Here is a 9,518-nt window from a genome sequence, read left to right as displayed (position 1 = left end):
TGTCTCCACATCTCTGCCAAGGGCCTTACAAACTACTCTGGGAGCTCTGAGCAAGAATCAGGAGTGTCAAGACTGTCCCCCGCCATCCCCCTCATCCCCCTCGCCCCCCTCCCTCGCACCCGTGGGCGACAAGGAATATAGGAGTTAATATTCTGTTAACACGCCCCAAAACCACGTCAGTTAACTCAGCTGAGAAACAGATCAGCACTGGTCCACAGGGCTCAAGGTGGCAGAAATCAGGCAGAGACCCCAAAGAAAGCAGGCTGTGGCTGAAAAAGCATTTGCTGTGCTTGCTGGGACCATATCCAGGCCAGACCTGAGACTCTATATGGGTGACAACAGGCTTTCTGGGCTGATATTTTAAAACCCATTTGTCACATTGACATTGACCTTCTTGTTAATAATCTCCTGCCCTGAAGCAGGATTGGCTGTAAGTGGGGAGGAGGGGAGCAGGGTAGCTGTGGAGTTTTTTATTTTTTATTTTTTTGAATCCAAGGGTGCTCTCCCACTGAGCTACAGCCCTTTTATTTTAAGACAAGTTCTCTCTAAATTGCCCAGACTGGCCTTGAACTTACAGTCCTCCTGTCTCAGCCTCCTGAGTTGCTGGGATTACAGGCATGCACCACAATGCCCAGCAAGCTTTGGTTTTAAGGTCCCTCGGTGAGGTCACCTTCTCTGATGGGGGTGGGGAAGAGCACAGTGATCATACCAAGGGTCCCCTGCAGGGAGCCTAAGTCCCTCTCTGTCCATTATTCTTCAACCATTTCACTCCCCAGCTCCCTTCTGGCTCACCCCACTCTCCCCTCCTTGCCTTTACCTCTTATTGATTTTCATATTTAAGGAAAATCCATTTGCTTGATTCAGAGCAACTGAGTCATCAGTGTTCAGATGAAAACCACTCATTAGGTAGGCACTTGGCAGAGGCCACTAAGGGATGGGCGGGGACCCAGTTTCTTACCCAAATATCACTCCAAACATACTAATTTCTGGCTTCTCCTCTTCTCTGCCACTTTGTCCCTGCTACCTTCTCTGTAGCCTTCATATCCTCTACCAATCCTTCCAACCAGACTGACTCCCTCATACCCACCCTCTCCTAACCCACCCACTTGTCTGCCACAAGTTCACTGCTGGAAGTCTGTGATTGGGACATTTAGAGCAGAGTAAGGGAGGAATTGTATGACAGTCACTCATACATTGGAGAGAAATAGTGATCCTATGCACTATGGAAGAGACTTAACCCTTACAAACTTAGACCTTCGGCCTTCTTTTCTACTCTGAGTAGCACCCAAGGAACAGCTCCTATGTGGATGGATGGGGTCCTCTCATCCAGCCGCATAATGGATGTGCAATCCAGTCTTCTAATGCCCATTTGCACACCTCATGATCCTTTGTCCCTGGGCCTAGAAGGGCCAAGAGACTCAGCCATCTCCATCCTTGAACCCTTGAAAAAAGGACAGTACTTCTTCTTAAAGGAACAGATTCTCTTACTTATGTTAAGGGGACTGTGAAAAGCAAGAACAGACTGCAGCTAGCACATCACTGAATGTCAAATTGGATGCAAGATTGTAGGACTCAGAGATGACAGCCAGTGTTTAATGAGTATGAAGTACATATCAGGCATTAGTTTATGTGTGTCATCTATAATACTTCATTTAATTCTTCCAGCAACCTTATTAGACAGGAACTATTATTACCCCATTTTACAGATGAAGAATATGAGGCAGTCAGAAGTAAAAGAATTTGTTCAAGTTCCTATGGCTAATAAGCAGTAGAACAGGCAATCTGTATTAACTCTGCCCCCACTTTTAACCACATATACCCAGGGTAAGGGGCTTATCTTAGATATCATGCTGCCAAAAGACGATTCATTCTTTTCTATAATGAACCAGGAAGGTCTTGAATGTGACTGTTCCTTGTTCGGTGGTCCCTATCTCCCCCTTATGTCCCTGGCCACCATGCTGACTGGGCAGGTGGTACAGCCAGAACTCAGGGGCTTTAATCCAGACTCTGCTCCCCATTGACTGACTTGGCAGCAAAGAACTCTGTGATCTCCCAGGGAGTAAGCATTTTACTTTCCTCCAACCTCCCAATAAATCATGTTTGTTGGGGAACTGTCTGATCCCAATCTCCTGGGTCCTTGGTCTCCCTGTTTTCCTTATAGATGAAAACCTACTCCAGGAGCACAGGCCACCTGATTTCGTTCTCCCTTCTGACAGCAGAGTCTGGAGGCTTCCAGGGCAGAAGAAGCGCGTAGTCTCCCGACGCTGCAGACTGGGTGCACCGGGCTCCAGCTGAGTGCTCTCCTATGCACTCTCCTCCGTCCGGTCATTTCCTCTCCCCTTTTCCCCTTTTCTCCTTTTCCCAAGTCCCAGAAAGAAGGAAGGGCTGCGGCATGGTCTGGAAGGTGGAGAAAAGTCACTTAGTTTGCGCCGGCTGTCTAGTGCGAGGGACCGACCCTGATCGGGGAGCCCCCAGTGTGAACTTTAGAGGTGTACAGAGAGGGAGGAAAGGGGTGGCCGGAGCCAGATGCGGGGTAGGGATGTTCAATGGTCCATCTGTCCCTTTCTCTGAAAGAACCGCCGAACCAGAGGCAGCGAGAGGACAGGAGTGGTGGAGGAAGGGACCTCGGCCTGGAAGTGGTGTTGGCGGGTTCCTGGGCAAAGGAAAAGCTCAATTGTGCAAAGGCTTCCTGTCCTGACAGCTCGAAGCCCCAGCCCCGCCACCAAGCAGCCGCTATTCTGCGGCGGGCGGGGGAGGCGGGGCGGGAAGGCGAAGGCAGGAAAGGGTTACGGGAATAGCTTTCCAATGACAAAGTCTGGAAGGGACCCATGCCTCCGCCCCTCTGCGGGTTAAACTGGCACAGTGCAGGAGCGGAAAGCGAGGGCGATCCGAAGCCAAGCCTCCCCTCCCGCTCGCCCCCCAGCCGAGGGCACTCCCCTCCCCCGGCCGCGGTGGAGGCAGCCGGCGTGTGCCTGGGGCAGCGGGTCACGAGGCTCCGCCCCCGGCCGCCGGGCCCGGGGGGACGGCACTTTGTTCAGGATGCCGCCTCCTCCTCATTGTGGGGCCGGGGCCGGCGGCCGCCCTAATGTGAGGCCCGAAGCCGGATCGCGCTGCGCCGGCTGAGTCTAGCGCGAGGGGCCGACCCTGATCTGGGAACCCCCGGAAAAGTTTCTGTGCGCGCGGAGAGGACGCCCGGGCCGGCGCTGCTCTGGGAGATGCGCGACTCTGCGCTGGGGTGGCTGCGGCGGCGAGGACCCGAAGCCCCGGAGGACTGGCGCGCCGGTAAGTGGCCGGCGCGGGGCGGGCGCCGGGCCGAGGGTCTGCCGCTTCGCACTTTGCGCGGCTGGGCTGGCGGGTCCTGCGGAGCCCGAGTCAGCCTCCGGGAAGGAGAGCCTGGTGCCCGAAGGAGGCTGCGGGCTGGGCTTGGGAGACGCTTTGGAATAACCACGGAGTTGCTAGCAGCTTCCCTGGAAGGTGTGTTCCTGGACGTCGCTGCCCGACCGCGGCGGATCCTGGGGGTCGGCTCTCTAGGGCTACCCAACTCCAATCCTTCTGAGCCTCAGGTTCCTTTCTGAGAAATACCTGCAACTTAAAGTGCGTTGCGTTCCTGTACCAGCGGCATCAAGTGCTGTGTTTCTCTCTCTCTCTCTCTCTCTCTCTCTCTCTCTCTCTCTCTCTCTCTCTCTCTCTCTCTCTCTCTCTCTCTCTCTCTCTCCCTCTCTCTCTCTCTCACACACACACACACACACACACACAGACACACACCGGCACCCACATCTCCCTTTTTTTGAAGCGGTAAGTTAACTCTTCTCCCAACCCAGGAGGAGCCTGCAAAACAGCAGGGACAGGTGACCTTGCCGGGCACCCAGGATGCGCTTCTTAGTCTCAGTCTCTCTGTAGCTCTTTTCTGGCGCCAGCCCAAAGAGTATGAGAGCAGAAACGTGTTCCTGAAGGATAGGGGAGGGAGGAAAAAGGAAAGTTTGGGTGAATACCAGGTGAGATGCTCACCTGAGAGTGCCGGTGTTCTTGGGGTCCTTTCTAATCCTCAGAGCCTAGCAAAACTGATCGTAGGACAGCCAGCCAGCCACATCGGAGAGGGCAGAGACGAGGCAGGAACTGGGGAGGACATGAGGAGCGAGCCGGTGGCCAAGGGCAGTGTGCTAGGGTGACATCCACCCAGCAGAGATGGCTCCTTATGCCCAGAGCCCAACACAGGAAAATCAGCTGGTGAGTCAATGAGACTTTGTTAGGATAGTCACAGGGCGCAGCTGGCGCCGGCTTAAGGGAAGCGCTGGATCGCCCTTTGATAACATGCTGTTTATCTGGCTTCCTGTTTCAGCCATTGGGACACCATTGGCTCGTTCAAATTCAATGCTGAGACCCTGTGGCCAGTAAGCTCGGCAAAAGCAGTGGGCTTGCCAGGGTTTTCATTTCGGGGGCTATCTCTTGTCTAGCCGCCCCCCAATTTAGGTCCCTGAAGCTCACTCATAATGAGGCAGGAGGGCTTCAACAAAGAATGCCCTCCCCAAGTAGGCGGAGCTGCCACTCCGGAGACATTGACTTCTTTGGGACCAAAGATACCCTGACTCCAAAGCAAGCTTATGATTATTTTTATCCTGCTTTGAATTTTGGTTGGTGCATCTTTGGGTTACCCTGAGAAGGCTGTGGAGGGAATGGCTGTAACTTTGGACTTTCTCTTTTGAGATGAGCTTTATACTGGTACCTGGTTTCACGGTTGGATTCTAGGGGAAGTTCCCAGTTTGTAATTCTCTATCTGGCTGCTGCTGCTGCCAACTCTCTGGATGATCAGAGAGCAAATAATTCCTCACCTTTCTGCTCCGGTTTTCACTTTAATAAAATTGAGCCAAAGAATATAGCTACTGCTGGAAGAATGGAGGTTTTTCAAATTTGTGCTCCAGCCTCTGGGGTCCATTTCCTGAACTTTCTGGTATGAGAGCATATCATAAATAGATAGCAGCAGCCCCTAATCTGAACTCTTCCAGCAATTTATCTGAATTCCCTTGGAGCAAATCTCACATTCTGCTTCGTATTTTAGACATTTGGGTATTTGTGCACATAACTGAATGTCTCCCAACAAAACATCCTTTCTGACCCCTTGAACCCCCAGTACACAGTAGGCAGTTTATAAACATTTGCTGAATTGATAAAATTGGCACAAGGGATTTAAATACCACCCAGAGGTCTTCTACCTCAATCAAGTGCCCATTTATTCATCTTTGGGAGTTGTTTGATATGCCGCTACTAAGACAAGCAAAAATCCCTGTTCCATAGTGAGGCCGATTTCTGGAACCTAGCTTTCCTGGTGAGCCTTGGCCTGGGGAAACTGAAGGTGGGGATATGCTATGCTCTTTGTCCTCCCCTGGCCTAATCTGCTCCCCCCCACCCAAGTCCTTGTGAACCTCTACTCTCAACTCAGCTTTTAGCTCAGTAGAAAAGAGTGGCCTAGAGTAGAAAAAGTTCCTGCCCATCTTTTTAAATGTGTGTCTCTTTCATTTCAATGTCGTTTTCAGTCGATGTCACTTTCCCCTTCTTTCAAAATTCTCTTGATTCCTAAAGAATATGTTTTTGAACAACTAGAATGTTCAAATTAAAAGGATCTCTGCCCCTCCCAGTTGTGGTCTAGCCTTTCTTCCCTCCACAGACAAGAATCAAGACCTCCTAAAGGAAGGGATGGGCTCCTGGCCACACAGCTGTGGCGCTGCAGAGGACAGCCTAGAGCACAGGTCTTCTGGCTCCCTGACCAGAGCTTATTCTCTCCTAGCAAATTTCTTCCTTGCACTCAGAATTTTTCTGTCTCTAGTGTTTCCATCCACACATCTCAGGAGATGTTACTTAGCTATTAGCAAGAGAGAGGAACAGAAACAGCAAGGGGTAAGAAGAACTATCTTTGTGAGGGAACCACCTACCAGCTTTCAGTCTCTGGAACATGGAGATCTAAGAAATGTGGCAATACTTGGCAAACCCTTCCTCTTTCTGACCCCATGTGTGTGTGTGTGACACACACACCAAATAGTTTAAAACACTTTTAGTTCCTTCTTCTATTAAGAAAAAAAGAAAACATCAACTTCAAGTGAAAAAACACTCTTCAGTAAACAGTTTCCTGGGCCTAATCTGTTCCCTCCACCTCCTAGGAAGACTGACTCAGACTTGATTTCCTCCAGGAGGCCTGGGATTTTGCTTCCCAACTTCCTATGACTCTTGAGATGCAAAGGGAGGCAGGATGGCTGAGACCCAGGCTACTCTCATCAGGCCACGGATGAGGTTCAGCTTCTTACGCAGGTCCTGTGCAGTCTGCACTACTGGCCTCATCAAATCTATTTGCTCTACTTAATTTTAATATGAGATGCACTAATATGCATGAAAAATTAAAGGCGCTGATGCATGTGCCTCCACCAAGAACCGTTAATAACAAGATGTTTCCACTTCAAAGGACTACAAGACTCTTCTGATGTCCAGTCCTCAGATGCTCTGAAAGCTTTCCTAAATGGAATTGTTCTGAATTTCCTTTATGGATTCTCCATTGCTGGTGTATAGAAATCCAACTGATCTTTGTATGTTGATCTTGTTCCCTGCTGAATTTGTTTATTACCTCTAGAAGCTTTTATGTACATGGATTATTTGGGATTTCCTAAATACAGGATCAGGTGAACAGTGAATAGAGAAAATTTTACTTCTTCCTTTCCACTTTAGATTCTTTGTATTTTTTCAGTTCTTGACCTAATTGCTCTGGCTAGAACTTTCAATACAATTTTGAGTAGCAGCAGTGAAAGCAAGCCTCCCCTCTTCCCATCTTAGTGGGAAAGCTTGAAAGGGTCTTTCACCATTGAGTGTGATGTTAGCTATGGGTTTCTCGTTATCATGCTGAGGAAATTTCTTTCTATTTATTTCTAGTTTTCTAAGTGTGTCTAGAGTGAAAGGGTGTTGGGTTTTATCAAATGCTTTTTTCTGCATCACTTGAGGTAATTATGTGGTTTGCTTTTTTCCTTCATTTTGTTCATGTGGAACTTGATGTTGATTATTTTTCTTACGTTGAACCACCCTTGCATTCCTGGGATAAATTCTTCTGAAAGCTTTCTTTTGTTTGTTTTTGTAATCTTCAAAGTTTTTTGCCACAAAAGTAATGGTAAAGCATCAACCTACAGTGGGATGGGTTGATGCATGTAATTACATTTTTCTTTATAATTACTGTCCTCAAAACATTTAAAATCTTTATGTTGTAGTAAATTACATATAACATAGAATTTATGACTTTAAATGCTTTTAAGTGTACTGTTCAGTGGCATTAGATATATTCTCATCGTTGTGGAATCATCACCACCAACTATCTCCAGAAAACTTTTAATCTTTGCAAATTAGATGCTGTATCCATTAAAGAATAACTCCCTGTCCCCTCCCCCGTACCTGACAACCACCATTCTATTTCCTGTCTATAAATTTGCAAACACTCTGTAATACCTAGAAAGGTCAAGGCTGCAGGCATTTCAGGGTTTAAGAGCCTTAGCTTATCTTCCAAACAATCTCGCAACAAGTCCCCCATCAGGATGAGACTGGTGCAGAGATAGAAATGAAGTTTCAGGTCATTGTGAGACTCAGAGGGCACAAAACCCGACCGCAGGGGGAACTCCTTTTCCTCCAGCTCAGTTGTTTCATCTTGGTTGTGCATTAGCCTTTTCTGGGGATTTTTTAAGCATTTCTGATTCTTGGGCCCATCCCCAGAGATCCAGCTTCATTTGCTTTAAAATGCAGCTTCAGTATCTGTCCTTTTAAACTCTCCCTTGGTAATACTGATGCGTTGTGAGGGTTAGAACCATTCCATGGTTGAGCTGATTTACTCCCTGGAACCCTTGACTGGTCACAGCTTTTAGTGACGCAACTCCCTCCCCATCTGGTCAGTAATACTGACCCACTTTACATCCTTTCCCTGATTTTAAAATCCATTTGTAAATAGAGTTAAATGGCAACTTCCGTAGAATTTAACTTTCAGAGTTGGAAAGGATGTATCTCCTCCTCCCCTCCTCCAGCTATATCTAAGACCTCCCTTCCAGGGGTCGCCCAGCTCAGATACCTCTGTTGCTGGGGAACTTATAACAACAGTATGTTTCTAATTCCCTATTTGGACAGTTCTGTCTTTTAGAGTTCCTCCTGTATTAATCTGCCACGGGAGGGCTGGGGATATAGCTCAGTTGGTTGCCTCGCAAGCACAAGGCTCTGGGTTCAATCCCCAGTACCGCCAAAAAAAAAAAAAAAAAAAAAAAAAAATCTGCCATGGATGTAGCTTCCACCCATCGGTGAAAGATACCAAAAGATGAGTGAGCTTCACCAAAATGCATTACCAAATAAAGTGGGGGATTTGCAAGACAGGTTCAGCAGAACAAGTGTAATTGCCTTCAAAATGTCAGTCTTTCACTATTTGGAAACAGCTACCACACATCTGTCCCTATCTTTTCCTCCCTGGTCGCAGCAGCCCTATTTCCTTCAGATTGGCATTGATGGGTTGTCAGGGATTTTCAAGGAAGATGTGTGATGTACTAGCAGGATTTTGAATCATGAAATGAGTCAGACTTGGAATCAAGGTTCAGATCTTGTCTTTGCCTGTGAAGTCTAGTACATTCTGAGTATTAAGCAAACATTGGCAATTGAAATTATACCCTCTGCATTAGCATTATTACTGCTGCCTGTGTGACCTTAGGCAGGTTAGAAAAACCCTTAGACTCAAGTTTCTTCCCCAGGAAAAGTGAAAAGAAAATGCCTTTACTCACAGGACAGTGTTTCTCAACTTGCCTGGTCTTAATCCCCCATCTCGGCTCTGCGTGCGTGCGAACACACACCACACTGATTCCAAAAATATGGCAAGTTTAGGAAATATGGTCAGAGTGTGATTGCATGAATCAAGGGAGATTGTGAAAGACCTGAGCCAGTCCCTGGGAAACTAAAGGTGTGTGCTTAATAAATGCCAGGCGTCCCCTCTCCCTTGCTTCCTTTAGAACAAACAATTTATCTCCACCTGTGTCCAGAATGCTGCACTCCAGTTCTGAGCTCCCTGGCACAGACCATCCACAGACAGGTCATCCAGAATCAGTTAAGCAAAGCAGATTTTTGTTTTCCATTTGTAGATTGAAAACCTGAGACGTGTCTGGGGAGGGATAAATGAAGACCTAAAGAGATGAGTCTGACTCTATCATTTACCTTTCACTGTTGGTTTTTGAGTCATTTCACTTCATTTTGGTGTTAGCTACATTTTTTTTTTTTGTATATTTCAAACATAGGTCCTCAATAAATTATTACTAAAGTCAATTTCCAGTGCCTCTTTCCCAGCTCATTGGTGCAGATAATTGAGTAGACTGGGAAGGAGTAACTGGGTTCCAGGCAGTGCCAAGACACCAACTGTTCTCTTCCTGCTTGCCTTGAACAAAGGAGAGACAGCTGATGAGACACACGGTTGAGGAGCCGCCACCAGGACCCAAACTCAGCAGCTGCCTGCCTTGTCTCCCCTCTTG

The 9,518-nt window shown here is 47.8% G+C and overlaps 1 protein-coding gene across 6 annotated transcripts in view; it reads left to right on the top strand.

Moving 5' to 3' along the window:
• The first annotated feature begins 1,562 nt into the window (after positions 1–1,562).
• NAV1 (neuron navigator 1) overlaps positions 1,563–9,518 on the top strand; it is a 254,821-nt gene continuing 246,865 nt past the window's right edge. For 4 of the 6 annotated variants that reach the window (XM_079106005.1, XM_079106004.1, XM_079106000.1 and 1 more), the window contains exon 1: positions 1,563–3,282. The gene's annotated coding sequence lies outside the window, so the exon portion shown is untranslated. The remainder of the gene's footprint in view (positions 3,283–9,518) is intronic. The other 2 variants (XM_079106003.1, XM_079106006.1) reach the window with 2 other exon arrangements.

The sequence above is a fragment of the Sciurus vulgaris genome, assembly GCF_902686455.1.
Source record: "Sciurus vulgaris genome assembly, chromosome: 12".
NCBI lineage: Eukaryota > Metazoa > Chordata > Mammalia > Rodentia > Sciuridae > Sciurus > Sciurus vulgaris.
This window is presented reverse-complemented; position numbering and strand designations above follow the sequence as displayed.